Source organism: Castor canadensis, chromosome 6 (assembly GCF_047511655.1).
Source record: "Castor canadensis chromosome 6, mCasCan1.hap1v2, whole genome shotgun sequence".
Taxonomy (NCBI): domain Eukaryota; kingdom Metazoa; phylum Chordata; class Mammalia; order Rodentia; family Castoridae; genus Castor; species Castor canadensis.
The window spans coordinates 91,699,406-91,713,208 of NC_133391.1; the positions used below are offsets into that span (position 1 = coordinate 91,699,406).

Here is a 13,803-nt window from a genome sequence, read left to right on the forward strand (position 1 = left end):
TGGAGAGAGAGGGAGAGAGAGAGAGAGAGAGAGAGAGAGAAGAAAAATTCATTGCTCTTGCAATGAATTTTGAAGTAACAAGGAGAATTAGAAATCTAAGAATGGTTCAAAAAGATTGTATGAATGATAAGATTATCAAAAAGTTGTTGTAAAAGATTGATGTTACTAGGACTAAGTTACATTAGGTAAAGTTTCTTTCAAATAATATCAAAGCTTAAATAAACTATATCTTCTAGAAAAAGAAAATTTAGTACATAGCAAATAATCTAACATTTCGTTTTATATTGGCATTAAATTCCATTAAAATTACTCAATGTCATACTTTTAATATTATTGTTTCTTTTTTCTTTACTCATTGATTCTTGTGATCTTCTTTCTCCTTAGCTCCCTCTGCCTCTCACCTTTCCTCTTCCTCACCCCTACCCCACTTTGGTTGTTGCATGGATGCCTATCACCTTGTTTCCAGTAAGCTATGGGAAGTAGTACATGATACTGGTGAAGAGAACTATTATGAAGAGAATCCATTGTTACCTTTGGAGGAATTCCAGTTTCATGAACACATGGGTATGGTCCAGAGCTGGTACCTGCTGACTTGGTAAACTTGGGCATGTTACTCAAATTCTCTGTAGGTCAGTTTTCTCATCCTTATAGGGAATAATATTGGAATTATTGTGTCTGTGTTACAGTAGTTATCAAATAAGCTGATAATTAATGTGTGATATTTTAAATGCTCAATAGATGAGTCAGTAATCACTTTTAATTGTGCCTTTCTAAAGAATCAAATACTTTCATTTTTTCTGAATCCTTTTAAAATATTTCCCACAGCTGAATTTCAATTCAACACATACTCTAAATAAATTCTTCACTTCCTTTAAATTTTCACTAAATCACAAATTTCAATGGCTGAGTAGTGTTTTTCCATTAGAGTCGTAATTTACTTAACTTCTTCCTTGTTTTCATGTTTTTAATGTGTAAATGAAGATCTTTATGTTTGAGTTTTATCTTTTTATTACATTATTTTGTTAGTATACTAAGATTATAAACAACTTTTGACAAATGTTAAGAAAATCTAGCCAGTCACTGGTGGCTCACTCCTATAATCCTAGCTACTTGGGAGGCTGAGATCAAGAGGATCAGGGTTCAAGACCAGCTTAGGAAAACAGTGTGTGAGACCCATCTCCAAAATAATCAGAGAAAAATGGACTGGGGGTGTGGCTCAAGCAGTAGGAGTGCCTGCCTAGCAAGCATGAGACCCTGAGTTCAAAAGCCAGTACTGCAAAAAGAAAAATAAAATTTCAAAGTGTACAAGGGAGGGGTGAGGATAGGTAAGACACCTAAAAAACTAGCTAGCATTTGTTGCCCTTAATGCAGAGAAACTAAAGCAGATACCTTAAAGCAACTGAGGCCAATAGGAAAAGGGGACCAGGAACTAGAGAAAAGGTTAGATCAAAAAAAAAAAAAAAAAAAAGAATTAACCTAGAAGGTAACACCCACGCACAGGAAATCAATGTGAGTCAATGCCCTGTATAGCTATCCTTATCTCAACCAGCAAAACCCCTTGTTCCTTCCTATTATTGCTTATACTCTCTCTACAACAAAATTAGAGATAAGGGCAAAATAGTTTCTGCGGGGTATTGAGGGGGGAAGCGGGAGGGGGTGGAGTGGGTGGTAAGGGAGGGGGTGGGGGCAGGGGGGAGAAATGAACCAAGCCTTGTATGCACATATGAATAATAAAAGAAAAATGAAAAAAAAAATTTCAAAGTGTATAATACAAATGTATTTGACCACTGACATTGTATTTGATTTATAAGTTCCATAATTTTCACATTACATATTTTTTACTGTTTGTTAAAATATTAAATCAATTTGAAACTTTGTCTTAGTGTATATTAATTGTACAAAGGAGTTTCATTGTAATATTTTGATGTATGCATATAATATACTTTGATCATTGTCACACCATTACTCTTTCTTTCCCTCCCTTTCCCCCATTTAAAAAAGTTTAATTAGTTTCATTCTATTTTCATACATGTATATAATGTGCTCCCATCATATTCACCCCCATCACCTTCACCTTTTGCCATCCTCCCTTCTGTCATCCGCCTGGCAAACAGTCTCACTTTCACATTTGTGCCATTTTCTTAAGGTCTAGAAACCACATAAGAGATAGAAATGTGATATTTGTCTTTGCAAGTCTGGCTTGCATCTCTTAACATGATGATTTCCAGTTCCACTAATTTTCCTGCAAACAACACAATTTTATTCTTCTTTATGACTCAATAATACTATTTTTAATATATATACCACAATTTCATTATATGTTCATCAGTTGATGGGCACCTAAGCTGATTCTATAGCTTGATTTTGTGAATAGTTCTGAAATAGACATAGGCGTGCAGGTATCGCCACTGTATGCTGAGTCACATTCCTTCAGATATATGCTCAGAGGTGGTATAGCAGGATAATACGGTAGTTTTAGTTTTAGTTTTTTGAGAATACTCCATACTGATTTCCATAGTAGCTGCACTAATTCAAATTCCTACAAATATTCCATAAGGATACCTTTTTTCAGGTATTCTCAAAAGCATTCATTATGTTATTCCTGTTTTCTTTATTTTTTTAAATAAAGAAAAAATAAATTTATATTTTACTAATACTTATCCATAATGACTAACAGAAATTGATATTCAGTGTAGCTCAACATAGCTCATTGCTGCATTGGTATACTTGAAACTGTAACATTTGGGGGTTTTTTTTTGTCAGGATAAGCATTTAGTTTTTGTTAGTTATAACTTGTTTCTATTGTTTGTTCTTTGATGAAAGCCATTCTGATTGGGGTGAGATGGAATCATTGCCTTTTTGGTTTGCATTTTGATTACAGCTAAGGATGTTGAATATTTCTTCATGCATTTATTGACCATTTGTACCTCTTTTGAGAACTGTCTGTTCAACTCAGGTGCCCATTTATTAATTGTATTATTTACTCTTTTTATGGTGTTAATTTTTTGAGCACTTTATATATTCTAGATATTATTCTTTTCTGTCATAAATTGCTGGCAAAGATTTATACTAGCTCTTGATTCTGGTAATTGTTTCTTTTGATGTACAGAAGATTTTTAATTGATATGATCCCATTTGTCTATTCTTACTTTTATTTCCTGAGCCATCAGAACTCTATTCAGAAAGTCATTGCCTATGCCTATATCTCCAAAAAGTTCCTGTAGTAGCTTCAAAGTTTCTGCTCTTTCATTAAGGTATTTGATTTATTTTGAATTGAATTTTGTACAGGGTAAGAGAAAAGGATCTAGTTCAGTCTTCTACCTGTGCATGTCCAGGTTTGAAGATGCTGTGTTTTCTCGAATGTATGTTTTTGGCATCTGTCCTAAAAATCAGAAGACTGTTGCTGTGTGGGTATATTTTTGGGCTCTTTATTATAGTTTCTTGATCTACATGTCTGTTTTTGTGCCAGTTCCATGCTTTTTTTTTTTTTTTTTTTTTACTATGGTTCTGTAGTACAATTTAAAGTCAGATACTATGGTATTTCTTTCTTAAAGCTCCGAATTGCTTTGGCTATTTGGGGTCTTTTGTGTTCCATCTGAATTTTAGGATTGATTTTTCTATTTCTATAAAGAATGACATTGAAATTTTGATGACGATTGCATTGAAACTTTTGGTAGTATAGCCATTTTCATGATATTAATTCTGTTGATCGATGAATGAGGAGATCTTTCTATCTTCTAGTGTCTTTTTCAAGTTCTTTTTATGTTTTATTTTTGTATTATAAGGGTCTTCCACTTCCATAGTTAAGATTGCTCCTATATTTTGGGGGACTATTTTCAATGGGTTTGTTTTCCTGATTTCTTCCTCAGTATGCTCATTGGTATATCGTAAACCAATTGATGTTGTATATTGCTACTTTGTCAAAAGTGTTTATCAAGTCTAAGCTTTTTTTTTTGTTGGTGGAGTCTTTAGTGATTTTAAGTATAGCATCGTATCATGTCCAAATAGGGATAATTTATCTTCTTCTTTTCCTATTTTTATCCCTTTTATTTCTTTCTCTTGCCTTATTGCTCTGGCTAAGAATACAAGCACTATAAAGAATAAAAATGTAGGAGAATAAACACTTTAGTCTCATCACTGTCTTCCGAAGAAATTCTTTCAATTTTCCCCATTTAGGTTGATGTTGTCTATCAGTTTGTCATATATAGACTTTAATAAGTTGAAGTTCATTCCTTCTATTCCTAGTTTCTTCAGAGTGTTTCTCATAAAGGGATGTTGAATTTTGTCAAAGGCTTTTTCTTTATCTAACAAGATGATCTTGCCAGTTTGGTCCTTGATTCTGTTCTTGTGAACCATCTTGAATGTCTGGAATGAAATCACCTTGATCATGAAGAATGTTTTTTTTTTTTTTATTTTGGTGTTACTGGGGTTCAAACTCAGGGCTTCACACTTGCTAGACAAGCACTGTACCATTTCAGCCATGCTCCAAACTCCCCACGCCATTCCTTTTTGCTTTAGCTTGTTTTTCTATAATGTCTCACACTTTTGCTTGAGGCTGCCCTCAGACAGCAGTCTTCCTACCTTCACTTCCAGAGTAGATGTGATTACAAGCATGTGCCACCACACCCAGCCTGGTGTATAATCTTTTTCAGTGGGTTATTGAATTCAGATTGCAAGCATTTTATTGAAAAATTTTACATCTATGTTCCTCAAGGAAATTGACCAATAATTGTCATGTCCTTATCCAGTTGTAGTATCAGGATAACAGCAACTTTATATAATGAATTTGATGGCTTTCCTTCCCTTTCTATTTTATGGAACAACTTGAGGAACTTTGTAATTATGCTTTCTTTAAAGGTTTGGTAGAATTCAGCAGTGAGCCATCCAGTTCTGGACTTTCCTTTGCTGTGAGACTCTTTATTACTGCTTCAATCACACTGCTTCTTATAGGTATATTTAAATTGTTTACATCCTATTAGTTCAATTCTGATAGATCACATGCATCTTCAAATTTATCAATTACCTACAGGTTTCCCAGTTTGTTGGAATATAGGTTTTTAAATATTACTTACTGATCCTATGAATTTCATTGGTATTTGTTTTTAATATTCCCCTTTTCAGCTCTAGCTTTATTAATTTGTTCATCTTATCTTTTTTGGTTAGTTTGTATAAGGGTTTGTCAATTTTGTTTGTATTTTCAAAGAATCAACTATAATTCACTGATTGTGTTATGCCTTCAGTGTCCATTTCATAAATTTTGGCTCTGATCTTTATTATTTTTTTTCATATACTGCTTTTGGGTTTGGTTTGTTATTGTGTTTCTAAGAGCTTGTGATGCATGATTAAGGCCAATTTTTTGGGATATAAGTGGAATTTGAACTAATGGCTTTCAACTTGCTAAGCAGGTACTCTGCATTTGAGCCATTCCCCATTCCAGGTATGCAATTTTACTTTTATAGTTCTGGGAATTCAATTCAGGGCCTTCCATTTGTCAGGCAAATGTTTTACCACTTGAGTCACACCCATAAGCCAAGGTATATTATTAAGTTATTTGAGATTTTTCTCTTCAGGGTTCTGTTTTTTATTGAACATGTTGCAATTAGGTTTAATCAAAAAGAACAAATCCCATGTCATCATCAGACTCCTGCAACTCTTCCTTCTTTGCTTCCATGTTATTCTCAGCTAGGACAGTAGTGGTGGTGTGGGGATAAGACCTCCTGCTGAGGTGGTATTGACTGTTGAGGATAGTTCACCAGCTTTTACATTACAGGTGAGGTTTCCAAGGCTGACATTGGCCAGGGCCTTTGAAAACAAACCAGGCAAAAAAGTTTCAACATTTATATCAGATACTTTAATAAAGGTGTTGATCTTATCCTTTATAATGGTCACCTCATTATCATTCATGATGAGGGCAGAATAGATGGAGGCAAGCTCAGACACAGAGGCTGTGGCGTGTACTGCCTGGCATAGTGTTAGTCACTGGATGAAGTGAGGGCCTCACCCAAACGTGGCGTTAGTTTCCTCAGAAGAATTGAACACCTTGGAGGCAGCTGAGAAAAGGGACTCTCTGAATTTTAAATATAGACACTCTTCGTTGTAAACTTTTGTCTTGTCACTTACTTTGCTGTGTACAAATGTTCTGGTAAGCTGTGTTTTCATTTCCACTTGATTCTAGGAATTTTCTGATTTCCTTCCTTATTTCTTTGATAACCAACTGGTCATCCAAAAGTGTATTGAACAGTCTCCATGTGCTTGTATCTTTCCTGCAGTTTCTCTTACTATTGATTTCTAGTTTTATTCCATTGTGATCTGATAAAACATAAGAAGTTATTTTTATTTTCTTGTATTTGTTAATACTTGCATTATATCTTAAAGTCTGATCTATTTTGGAGAAAATTCTTTAGAATTTTCCTTAGGACAATGTATTCTGTGACTTTTGAGTGGAATACTATGTAGATGATTAAATCCATTTAATCTATAATATTCAATTCTGAAGTTTCTTTGTTGATTCTTTTTACTGATGGCCTAGCTATTGATGAAAGTAGGATATTGTAGGCATGTACTACTATTTTGTTGGGATCTGTCTGTGCTTTTATATCCTGTCATGTTTATTTTATGAAATTAGGTGCAATGACATTTAGTGCATTTATGTTTGCAGTTGTTATATCCTTTTGATGAATTGTTCCCATTATCAATGAGACCCTCTTTGTCTCTTCTAACTATTTTTGATTGAAAATTTGCTTCTTCTAATATGAGCATAGCTACTCGGTGTTTGCTTTCGAGTACCATTTACTTGGAATATCTACCATCATTTAACTTTAAGCTTGTGTTTTTCTTTGAGTGAGGAGCTTTTCATTTAGCAACAAATGATTGGGTCTTGTCTTTGAATCCAATCCACCAGTCTTATATTTTGATTGGAGAATTGAGATAATTAATATCCAGAGTTATTATTGAAAGGTATGTAGTAATTCCTGTCATTTTGTTATTTAAATGTTCAATTTTTTTTTTAATTCTCATTTCCTTATCTATTCATCTAGAGAGATTTATTCTTTCATAGTTGTGTCTATCTTCCTTTTCTGTGTGTGAGATTCCTTTAAATATCTTCTGTAATTCTAGTTTAGTGGTTGTGATTCTTTTAGTTTTATCATGGAAGGTTTGCTTCTCCTTCATTTATGAAGGAAGCTTTGATGGATACAGTAATCTAAATTGGGAAATATTTTCTTTCAGGGCTTGAAGTATATTATTTCATGCCATCCTTACTTTTCAAGTTTCTGCTGAGAAATCTGCTGTTACTGATGGATTTGCTTTTTTAGTTAACTTGGTATTTTTCTCTTGCAGCTTTCAATATTCTTTCCTTATTCTGTATATTCAATTTTTAACTATAATACTACATTGAGAAGTTCTTTTCTGGTCTTGTCTTTTTGGTGTTCTAAAGACTCCTATACCTGGATGATCATCTCTTTCCTAAGATTTGGGAAAATTTCTGCTGTTATTTCACTAAATATGTTCTCTGTGCCTTAACTTTAACCTCTTATCCATTTTCTATGCACATGACTCATAGGTTTGGTTTTTTTAATGTTATCCCAGAGTTCTTGTGTGTTCTACTCATACATTCTAATTCTTGAATAGTATTGAATGTTTTAATTAACTACTTTATCTTCAAACCCTGACATTCTATTTTCAACTTGATCCATAGTATTGATGAGGATTTCAACTGAGTTTTTTGACTTATTAAGCTTTTCATTTCCATAATTTACATTTAACTTTTTTGAGGATTGTTATATCTTCACTAAAATTCTCTTTCATAACCTGCATTATCTTACTTATTTCATTCAGCTGTTTATTTATATTATGTTATAATTCATTTAGGTATTTGTTCATGTCCTCCTTCATTTCTTTGATCATTCTTTTGGATTCTTTTACATTTCATCCAATTCACTATCATTGGAGTCCATTATTTGTTTTGGTAATTTTGAAGGAGAGATATTCTCATATATGATATATATATATATATATATATATATATATATATATATATATTATATATATATATATATATATATATATATGATGTTTCTGTTTGGGTTTATCTATCTTAGGCCAAGCTATTTGTTGGAAGTCTTTCAATTGAATTATTCTTAAAGTTTAGTCAAGAGAGGCAAGTAGCAGTGTTGATGTGTAGTTTCTCACCACCAGTCTGGTTGTATAGCTCATTAGCCAAACATTTGTTTGCCCACATGCTCACAGTTCTGGGCTTGATCCTCACCATCACTCAGACAGACAAAAACTAACTAGAGTCTCCTGTAGTTCCTAGTGTACAGGTTAGTGTTGCATGTGGCAAAGGGCGGAACCAGTCATGGTTCAGTTGTCTACTTCAGGGCTGCTTTGAATTTAAAACTTCCCTTCTTTGTATACTGATAGCCTTTGCTGATGCTAAGGAGTTTTGAGGCTTGTGGGCTGGGCAGCTTCCCACTTGCTTCCAAGTTCCCTTGGTTTGTGTCCCCAGGGGCAGCAACATCCTACCCTAGGGATATTCCCTGAATGCATCAGAGAATGTCAGGAGCAATCAGAAAACTGAGTTTTTGGTCTAAGGGGGAGAACTGGGAGAATTATACACTCTGTCTACTTATCTCAGTGATTCTAGGCACTGCCCAGAAGTTAACCATCCTGGGAAGAAAGAGGATGGGAAAATTGTATGGTCCATCAGAATTGGACTCAGAGCTCTCAGAGCCCCTGCAATTGGTAGGAAGTGACCAAACACTTCTGCAATTATGGGTTCAGATCTTTGTATCCACTATGATGCTCAGGCAATGGGATTCCCTCCTTGCTAGAAAGGGTGGGACCACTGATCACCATACTTATCACTGCCTGAGCTCCCTGCCCCTTGAAATTCTCAGTGGGTACATGGTAGACTTTTCTCCTCCCCATAATTCCTCTTATGGCTCTCTCTTAACCAGACACTGACTGGGTATCTCCAGGGTTCCTTAGCCTTGTTTTTAAGATTCAGTGTAGCTCAGTATAAGACAATAGGCCCTCTCTCAATATGGTACCAGATAGCATGCTGACATATGGGGACACGGGAAATGTCTTTCTTTTCCAGTGGTAGAATGACACAAATGAGTAATCATACCAATCTTTGCACTGGGTTTAAGTCTTGCTGGAAGTGAGGACTTATCCTGTGTCTAGGTCTGCCAGTCTGTCTCTATGGCTACCTGTCTTATCCTTTGGTGGTAGCTTCAGCCTCACCTTTCCTCTGGGGAAACAGGGTTGAAGTTGCAGACTATTTTTACTTTTCTCTATTACCTTCCTGTTTCTCCATGCTTTTCAATGGTCTTGTCACATGTTGTGATTCTCGATGCTCTTCCTGTCTTTCTCTCTTCAGAATAGTGTTTCATTTGTTACCCTGATACTTTGCATCCACAGATTCAAATAGAGGAAGTTTCTAATCTTCTGTCTTGTGCTTTCTCTTCAACTTTTATTATTTGACATAATGGACTAGCTTAAAAATACATATTATCATTCTACAGATGTAGTTGAGAGAGGATCTTGTCATATAGCAAGAATTTAAAGTTGGGTTCTTTTACTTAGTCTTACAGCAAAAATTGCCACTTCTACATGAAAAGGCACAATTTTAGGTGAATAACCTATGTTTGATATAACTAATTGTAATGAAAAAAATGCCACAAATACCACTTTATCATAACTTGTTTCATAAAAGGAATGTTACTTAAACTACTAAAGAATGAACGTGTCACTAAAATGAATGAATCTTAATTAAAATGTGAATACTTGAAACTGATTAAGTATTGTCCTTCATTGCATAAGAATGATTGGCATGCATGACAGTTGTCCCATAAGATCATACACCTAGTGATGTCTTAGCTCTCTTATTTTATAAAGAACACACTGTGGTGTTCACACAATGATATAATTTCTAATGAAATATTTCTTACAATGTATCAATTCCTTTGGCAATACCTGACTATATTCTTGTGAAAGAGTGCTAAATAATCAGATAAAAATAAAATTGAAATATCTCTCTTTTAATGTATTTGGAGAACTCTAGTGCTCACTGGTATTGATAATTCTTCCTTTCCTGGAGTTAATATAGAAGATATTTTTTGAGCTTCTTAAATGACAAGGTAGGCAGAGATAGGTAAATCTCTATAAAGGGCTGTGAGAAGCAGTGATGTCCTTTATTTCTGGGATAAGGTTTTGCTTTTTTTTCTGTTTTTTTTGGTGGTACTGGGATCTGAACTCAGGAACTTATGCTTGCTGAGCAGGCGCTCTACTGCTTAAGTCACACCCCTAACCCTTTTTTCTTTAGTTATTTTTCAAATAGGTTCTTGCATTTATGCCTGGGCTGGCATGGTCCATGATCTCTCTATTTATACTTCTCTCTAGTGAGATGACAGGTATACCCCACCCACCATGCTTTTTACTGCTTGAGATGGGGGTCTTTCAAACTGTTTGTCAGGACTGGCTTTAAGCTGTGATCTTTCTGAATTCCTCCTCCCAAATAGCTAGTGTTAAGGCATGAACCACTGTGCCAGGTGGGAAAAATTTAAATTACCTGATTCTGTCTTCTCTGTCCCTGTTGCAATGAACAAGGTGGCTTCATGTCATAGAGCATGGGGTTTTGTGACTGTGGGAGCAGGTATACACAGTACATTCACTGGATGATAGGGTCAATGCAAAATAAATGCTCAAGAGGAGCGAGCTTTCTCATGCTCCTGGTCCACTGACCTAACTGGGGATGACAGGAAATGCAGAAAGGACACACAGCAGCCTTGTTGCTTCTTTTCTTTATTATTCTCTTTATTTACTTTGCTTCTCTATTCTTTAAAACTTTCCTTCTACAGTTTTTCTTTAAAACCTTACTTCTTTTCTATTCTTTAAAGTCTCTTTCCTTAGACTCTCTCTGTCCCATGTTTACTTCAATCTCTCTTAAAGTCTTGGCCCTCAGACTTGCACTGTTCCATGTTTCCTTTAATCTCTCTTAAACTCTTGGTCCTTAGACTTGCACTGTCCTATGTTCTTTTTAGTTTTTCTTTTTTTTTTCTTTTATTATTCATATGTGCATACAATGCCCCCTCCCTCTCCCCCTACCCCCTTGATACTCAGCAGAAACTATTTTGCCCTTATCTCTAATTTTGTTGTAGAGAGAGTATAAGCAATAATAGGAAGGAACAGGGTTTTTGCTGGTTGAGATAAGGATAGCTATACAGGGCATTGACTCACATTGATTTCCTGTGCATGTGTGTTACCTTCTAGGTTAATTGTTTTTGATCTAACCTTTTCTCTAGTTCCTGGTCCCCTTTTCCTATTGGCCTCAGTTGCTTTTAAGGTATCTGCTTTAGTTTCTCTGCATTAAGGGCAACAAATGCTAGCTAATTTTTTAGGTGTCTTACCTATCCTAACCCCTCCCTTGTGTGCTCTCGCTTTCATCATGTGCTCAAAGTCCAATCCCATTGTTGTGTTTGCCCTTGATCTAATGTCCACATATGAGGGAGAACATACGATTTTTGGTCTTTTGGGCCAGGCTAACCTCACTCAGAATGATGTTTAGTTTTTCTTTAGCTTAGCTTTTCTAAAGCCCACGTATAAACTTCTTGGTGCAGAAAGCTGCTCTGTTGGAGACACACAGCAGCTGGCTGCGTCATTCAGTGGCAGTCTCACAGCAGCCCATAGGCAGCCAATCAAAGCCCATCAAAAAACCTTGTGTCCACCTTCAGCGAGTCTTTTATATTCAGTGGTAAGCAAGCAAGTGGAGCAACAGTTCTTGGGGAGGGGTGTGACATTATAACAAGAGAAACCTGCGTTCCTACTTCTCTGAATGTAAATAATTTAGGAAAAGCATCTGTGTTGCATCTTGTACTCTTCTGTGTGGCTGGGGCCATGCCAAACTTAGCCTGCCAATTATTGGGCACAGCTGTGCTTCTGTCAAGTTCTCATAGGCTTCTCATAATCCCTTCCCACATTCAAATATCTTTCTGTGATTTGGAAGGTTATCTTGTTATCTAAACTGGCTAATATTTTAAAGGTTTTACTCACTCATTAGTTAAAGAATACAATGCTTAATAATGTTTCATTTAGTTGACAACTTAACCATATCTTTCTTCCTCTGTTGATTTTCCCTATTTTCTTTTACATATGTTACTTAATTTGATCATATATGAATTTGTAATATGCTATAATAATATATTCTATCTTTTCTGATTCTTTTTGAGGAAGTTACCTCTTGCATCTTAGTTTTCTAACATTTTTATGCTTGCAAATGTCAAATATAATATAAAATTACATACACAGCTATGTAAAGATTCATACAAATATTTCAATAACAGAATATCTGCAGTACTTTCATTTTAGGTTAGAAATCAGGATTCCCCTGCCCTATCTAATTCAGATATTTTGGCAAGATTTATATTGACTTCATAATAAAAAAGGGTATTGCTATCTATATGAAAAAGTGATAGAATATTTTATTAGTTTATTCATAAACCTATTCAATTTTAATAAAAACATTTCCTTGCAAGTCAATAGTGAGTTAAAACTAACATTATGAAGTCTTTAAAATGAAGTTGTTGGAATATTTCAAAGAAGTAATGTATTCCAATAACTCTGTAAAAGTTGCAAGTAAATTACCTGTAAAACTAAAAACAATTATGTTTGATAATTTAGGAATATAAATTTCAGGAAATATGCAACTGTTTTCAATTTTTATCTCATAACCATATAGAGTCAATTATCTGTGTGCCATTATGGAAGACTAATTAGCTTCAGAAAAACTGACACATTTGCAATGCAAGCTATTGTAGTTAGGATTTTAACTTTTAATTTCTAAGTGTCTACCATTTGATTTACTATCTTATGCTGGATTAGTTTGTGCATACCTTTTGAAAAAATATTTCTGAGACAATTATTTTAATTTTCTCTTTGAACTTATGTTCACTGAGGAGGTAAAACAGAGACAGTATTTCATGAAATATTAGAAAACAAAGAAAAACAGAAAAAAGCATCTTTTAGGATCTAGAATGTTTAAATTCCATTCTACATGTTTGCAATCATCTCTGGTGTTTTCTTATCCTACTAATTTATTGCTACTAATTCTTCATACAGATTTCCTAGTAAATTGCAATTTCATCTTCCTTTTGAACAAAGATAATAATATAATAAAACATTAACAAAATAAGTAAATGAAAACATATGGCAGATTGGAAACAAGTGAAGAGGAAGGTGATATGTTGTTGAAGTATCATTAGTTATTAATCTTACCTCCAAAATTTCTTCACTGCTAAATTGGTCATTGTTAATGTAAGTAAAATGTGTCTGATGGGATATTAAAGTAAAAAGACATTCTTCAATTCACATAGGCTTATAATAAGAGAATAAGGAGATAAGAAGAAAGAGAATTCATATAAGTAGTGTCTGATAAGGTCCCATTAAAGGTATAAGGAAGAATTAGATTAGGTTAGTTCATTTATGCCTTTTTCCTATAGCTGATGATAAAGTCAAACTTTTCATAAATAATCTAAATAATAAATTTAGGAGGCAGCTATATATAACCTCTTTTATGAGCTAAAATATTTGAAGTTCATGTTTGCATGGATGCTTCTGTGTAAGAGCCAATATTTAGTCATGGTAAATGGGTGGTATTTGGTATAAAATAGGTTCACCTTTTCTGACACAGTATAAATCTGATAATACTCAGTTTTACCCTATAATCAAGTCTCCAAGAGTGTTCTTTGGAATAAATAAAGTAATCAATTCAACTAATTAGAGCACTTATATGTTAAAATTTGG

General features: G+C 34.3%; 1 long non-coding RNA gene and 1 pseudogene across 1 annotated transcript in view; one reads left to right on the forward strand and one right to left on the reverse strand.

Annotated features, from left to right (window-relative positions):
• Nucleotides 1–5,605: 5,605 nt before the first annotated feature.
• On the reverse strand, nt 5,606–5,955 carry LOC109678118 (large ribosomal subunit protein P1 pseudogene; annotated as a pseudogene).
• Nucleotides 5,956–6,025: 70 nt separating this feature from the next.
• The window catches only part of LOC141423902 (uncharacterized), a 35,465-nt gene continuing 27,687 nt past the window's right edge, over nt 6,026–13,803 (forward strand). The window contains exon 1 of the long non-coding RNA XR_012448665.1: nt 6,026–6,142. This is a non-coding gene — a long non-coding RNA (uncharacterized lncRNA). The remainder of the gene's footprint in view (nt 6,143–13,803) is intronic.